At 46.4% G+C, this 6,000-nt stretch overlaps 1 pseudogene; it reads right to left on the reverse strand.

The window, feature by feature from the left end:
- Positions 1-3,329: 3,329 nt before the first annotated feature.
- LOC111525474 lies at positions 3,330-4,295 on the reverse strand (annotated as a pseudogene).
- Positions 4,296-6,000: the final 1,705 nt, after the last annotated feature.

Here is a 6,000-nt window from a genome sequence, read left to right on the forward strand (position 1 = left end):
TACTCACCCTCCTATCCCACAAGACCCGAGCCCCTCTGGTTTCCCTCTCTCCGTGAATGGCACCGTCACCCAGGGTGCGTCGCTGAACCTCCTCTGGCCTCCGTTGCCTTATCTGTAAAATGAAGACAATAATATTTAGCTTGCAGGGCTGGTATCAGAATTACATATGATGACATTATCAAGGTCAGCTGTGTGTTGCCAAATCTGAGGTCAAGCCTCAGTCCCCTGTTGCTCCCTTCCTCGGTGGCTTGTGACACAGTGGATCAGGCCCTCTGCCTTGAAACGCCTGGTGCTCTCTGCCAGGGGACATCACTCTCTTAGGTCTCTGTTAACCTCCCAGGCTACTCTTCCTCAGCCTCCTTTGCTGAATCCTTCTCTGGGGAATCCTCCTCTTCGCCCAAATCACAAGTTGGGCTAACCCTGGGGGCCCAGTCCTCAGCCCTCTTTTGGGATCTCCTTATACCGTGCCCCAGCTCCTATGTGATTTCTGTTCAAACAGGTCCAAAGCCAAATCCCGGATACCCTCCCCACAACCAGCTGCTTTCTTTGTAAGTCTTCTTCTCTTTCTAAATGGCACCATCAATTCTCCCAGTTGCTCCAGCCAAAATCTTGGAATCATCTTTGACCTGTTTTTTCTCTTCCATGCTTAATTCAGCAACAAATCTCATTGCTTCCACTTTGGAAACGTAACTGCAATCGGGCGACTCCTGTCCACCCTCACGGTTAGGAGCCCAACCCAAACCCAAACACCTCACACCTGGACTGTGGCATCTGCTGCCTAACCAGTCTTTCAGTTTCCACTTTTGCCTGTCTAAACCCTGTTTTCCTCACAGTAACTAGAATTGTCCTTAACACATAGATATCATGACTCTCCTTCATCTCAAAGCTCTCTAACAGCTTCAGAATAAAATCCATGTCCTCAGGATGCTCCCAGGGCCTGTGACCCCTCTGGACTCATGCCCTCCTTCTGCTCATTCTGTCCATCACCGCTCACTTCCCAGCTGCTCCTCCAACACACCAATGCACCCCTACCTCATGGCCTCTCCTTGCGCTGTGCCCTCCACTGGACTGCCCTTCCCTTGATATTTAGAAGGCTGAATCTCCCACCGCTTTTCGATTCCTGCTCAAATTGCACCTCATCTTAGAGTCTCTCTCCACTCCCCTATCTGAAATCGCATGCTGTTTCAATCTCCTCATTCTGTTTTTGTTTGTTTGTTTGTTTTTTAGCTTTCCTTGTTGCTTGGTAAGGTGTATTTATTGCTCATTAAAAAGATTATGTTTTCCTACTTGAATGTGAGCCACATGACAAAAGGGACTTCAAATACATTCCCTATCACCGTATCCCCAACATGCAGGACAGAGCCTGGCGCCCGGCGGTTTGCCAATAAAGGTTTGTGGGATGGATGAGTGAGTGGAAAAAAATGACTCGCTTAGTGCCTAGCCTAGAAAATGCACCCACAAAATGATTATTGTATCATAATAATGGTCCTTTATGGAGAAAATGGGCCAAATTAGAGGGGAAGGACTTGATTCTGATCTTAAAGTTAGATCCTGAATGGAAAAATACTTAATCCCTTGGGCAGTTTCACCATTAGTGTGAATCAGAGGTTCCTTTTCTGGCATGGAAGATAGGTTGTCATATGATCCGGAAATTACTGCCCAGAAGTATCCTGGCCATTAGTTCTGTTCTCCTGCTTAAATTCCTTCTTCATCTGAGTACAGATTCCCTGTTTCTGCCTAGGGTGCATTCATTTCTCCTTCCCTCCCTCCCTTCTTTCCCTCCCTCCCTCCCCCCCCCTTCCCCCCAGTGCTTTTTTATTTCTCCTTCCCTCCCTCCCTTCTTTCCCTCCCTCCCTCTCTCTCTCTTTCTTTCTTTCCTTCTTTCTCTCTCTCTCCTTCCTTCCTTCCTTCCTTCCTTCCTTCTTTCTCTCTCTCTCTCTTTCTTTCTCGGAATTGGGGTCCCACAATGTCATTCCGGTTTGAGTGCAGTGCTTCTATTATAACTCACTGCAGCCTTGACCGCCTGGGCTCTAATGATCCTCCTGCCTCAGCCTCGCAAGCAGCTGGGACTACAGGCACACACCACCATGCCCAGCTAATTTTTAAATTTTTTGTAGAGATGAGTTCTTGCTGTGGGGCTGGCGTGCATTTCTTTGAAATGACCCTAAGCCTGCTACCACCCAGTGATTCCACCCCCAGAGCATAAAGCTTTCCAGTGGCTGCAAGACCCTGTCTAAAAAAAAAAAAAAAGAAAAGAAAAAAAAGACAGCTCAGTTACACATTTCAACAGAGCTGGTTAAAAGACATTTATCAGAAGTCTGCTGAGCAGGCTTTGAAATTAGTTCTGCTCAGATATTGGACCTTCTTATCTCTGCAGACAAATAGATACAGCCCCGTGTACCGTGGGCAGGAAGTGGGCTTTTGATTTCTGTGGGGAGACCTGCTTTATAGCTCTTTAAAAAATCGAATTATGTTCTGTGTATGTTTATTTTGAGGACGTCATACTCTATGGAAACGAGTAGGATTCCTTTATCAGAAAGGAGATTGTAGGTTCTACAGTCACAGAACAAATATACGGTGCCTGCTCCGCTGATCGTACGGTGACTGATGAAGTTCAAATACTTGATGGAAAGGAGCAAAAGAGAGGATATTCATACACACGCACACAGACACGCACACGTGCACACACAGGCACAGACTGTGGGGAGAGGGGAAAAGCGAAAGGGAGAGAGACGGGGAGGAGGGGAGAGAGGGAAAGGGGGAGAAGGCGAGGAAAAGGGTGGGAGGGAGAGGGAGAGAGACAAAACAACTCTTCAAATTTGAGAGAGATGGAAAGAGTTCTAGCTGATGACAGCTACGGGTGTTACTGTGTTTTACTTCTGCACCTAGTTGGTGAGCTAGGAGCTAGGGGCAGAGTAAGAGTTGCTATTCCCTTCATTTCGTTTTTCTCTTTTTAGCTTGTAGCCTATCTGGGCAGAAAATAATCTGTTACCAGCCTGGCCCAACCAGCACGCAGAACCCTGGGATGGGCAGGGAGCGTTTGGTCCCTTGTGAGTTGTGGGAGGTTACCCTGAAATTCGAGAGGTGACATGACTTGCGAGGATCCCAGAGCAAGTGCAGTGGGAACACCCCCTGGAATCTTACAGGTCAGACTCTCAGGCCCCCTGCTTCTGTCCACACATGCACAGGAGATTTTCAAACCACACTCCCTGCGAGGGAGGAGGGAGGTGCCGAGGCAGCTGTGACTCTCGCGCCCATCTTTAATCGGAGCAGCTCCGCTCAGACTTTTAAAAAAAGTTAGTTCATGTCTTTTATGAACTCATACACCATTACTTGTCTTCTGGTTTGTTGAAGCAATCATCAGACAACAATTTGCCACGGTAGTTTCGCTCCAAGTGGCTGGCCATAAACACTCCAGTGCCACAATCATCTGAAGGGCATTTCCAAAGATGGCAACTAATTTGGCCATTCTCATCCATTTTGTAGTATTTCAAGTCAGCCAGTTAACCTTCTTTCTCTCATGCTTATTCTTCCTGGGAGTGGTGTAAGATTTCTTCCTTTTCTCAGCACCACCACGAAGTCTTACCACAAGATGAAGAGTAGACTCTTTTTGAAAGTTGTAATCAGCTGGGCGCGGTGGCTCATGCCTGTAATCCCAGCACTTTGGGAGGTCGAGGCAGGTGGATCACAAAGTCAGGAGTTCGAGACCAGCCTGGCCAAGATGGTGAAACTCAGTCTCTACTAAAAATAAAAAAAAATTAGCCAGGCGCTGTGGCTAACGCCCGTAATCTCAGCACTTTGGGAGGCCAAGATAGGGGATTGCTTGAGCTCAGGAATTCAAGACGAGCCTGGGTAACATGGTAAAACCCTATCTCTACTAAAAATACAAAAATCAGCCAGGCATGGTGGTGTGTGCCTGTAGTCCCAGTTACTCGGGAGGCTGAGATGGGAGGATCACTTGAGCCTAGAAGGTGGAGGTTTCAGTAAACCAAGATTGCGCCACTGCATTCTAGCCTGGGTGACACAGCAAGACTCGGAAGGAAGGAAGGGAGGGAGGGAGTCAAAGTATATCCATCTTCTTCTTCCAGTTGCTTTCCAGCAAAGATCCGCCTTTGCTGATTAAGAGGAATTCCTTTCTTATTCTGGGTCTTGGCCTTTACATTTTCTGTCATATCCAAGGGTTCAGCCTTGAGGATGATGGTCTTCCCCATAAAGATTTTTGTTAAAAAAATCTGTATTTCGGTGGCAGTTCCACTGCAGATGGCAGATTGAAAAGCCAGAATTTTTTTCTGCATTCAGGATCTTGTAGTAGGTTGACAGAAAAAAGAGTTTTGAAAATACAACAAAGGTAGGGTACATTAGAAAGGGTAGTCCACACTGAAAGACTGGGAAAACCTAGTAACTAAGAACACAGATTCTAGAACTGGGCTCCACGGGTTCAAATCCCAGCTATGCCTCATACGATTTGCATTTCTTTATCTGTAAAATGGATAGATGGAAGCAGTTGTACCTACTAGGGTTGAGAGTGTTACATGAGTGGATATATGTGACGCACTTAGAAAATGCCCTCAGTAACTGCCGTGTTAGCTTTTAACTCGGGGATGGGAAACCCAAGTTCGATTAAGCAGCTGTTGCTAATTACTAATCAAGAGAGAAGTCAAATTCCCTTCAACAACTAGTTCTATCACTCCATTCACTTCATTCTTTAATATTGATGCTTGGTCAAATTAGTAAAGACATTTTATCTGTTTCGCCCCTTTGGTTGGAACGAAGAAAAAATCACTCTGGATAGCGCAAGAAACAAGTTAAGTGGGATAGGGAACTGCTTATATAATAGTAATTATTATGATATAATAGTAATTATTATAATATAATATAAATATATAAGCATATAATATATGCTTATATAATAGTGATTATTATAAGCATACTAATGGGCAAAAAGAGGAGACAGAAATCTCAGAACGGGATGAGAATGGGTTCTTGAATGCAGGATCCGGTTCGGTGTGGCTCCTACAGGTGGAGCAGCCACGTCCCCTTCGGTCTTCAGAAGCAGGAGCTGGTGGCTTCTTGCTGGAACAGCCCATTGTCCACTCATTCTCATGCCCCTATTTTGGGACAATGGGGTGACCACTTTGTTTTAATTGCTTATGTAATTGTTTGCCTTTCCCTCTGAAATACAGTCTCAGCGTGGGCAGCACCCAACCAGGCTCACTACTGCTTGTTGGCAGAGCACCTAGCACATGGCAGTCACCCCACAAATGGTAGCTGGCTAGATGGTGTATAAGGTAGGACATGGGGAGGCTTCCTCGCTCCCCCTACTGCTGCTTCTCTTCTGTACCCTTCTGCCCATCTCCTGCCCGCAGCCTCTCTGCCTCTTCCGCCACACTCCCGCACTGCTAGTCATGGTCAGATTCCCAAGAGAGAGAACATTACACTGAACTAGCTCCTCTTGCTGCTCTCCTTAGTCGCTGATTCATTCTTCCATCCACCTGCCTATGTGTCCACTCATCTATTCATCTTCCGTTGCTACTGAGTATCTGTTTTCCTTTCCCTTCTCCAGTTCCTCCCATGGGACTTTGGTGGGATGGACACCACCCCAGATCTAGCCATTGCATTGGCCACTGGGATGGCTTCAGAGAAAGTCGTATGCCCCAATCTAGGCTAATGAGAGAACAGCTGGTTCTTATCTGGACCATGTGGTGTAAGAACAAGGTCTTGTCTGCCTAGGTGTTCTGGGCCAACCCAAGGAGCCACACAAGATAGGATGGAGTGGGGGACAGGTACAGAGAGAGAGGGAAAGGTTGATTAGGTAGTGGATGATATGGTTTGAGTTACTGGATCAAGTCTCATTTGAAGCTAGAACTATTTCTGAACATCCAAGATTTTTTAGCTATTACATTCCTTTAGTCAGTTTTAATTGGGTGCTTTAATTGTGTTGCTTGCAACGTAAAGGATCCTACCTGACACGCCATCTAGTCAGCTATCATTTGTGGGGTG

This window comes from Piliocolobus tephrosceles, chromosome 16 (assembly GCF_002776525.5).
Source record: "Piliocolobus tephrosceles isolate RC106 chromosome 16, ASM277652v3, whole genome shotgun sequence".
Lineage (NCBI taxonomy): Eukaryota > Metazoa > Chordata > Mammalia > Primates > Cercopithecidae > Piliocolobus > Piliocolobus tephrosceles.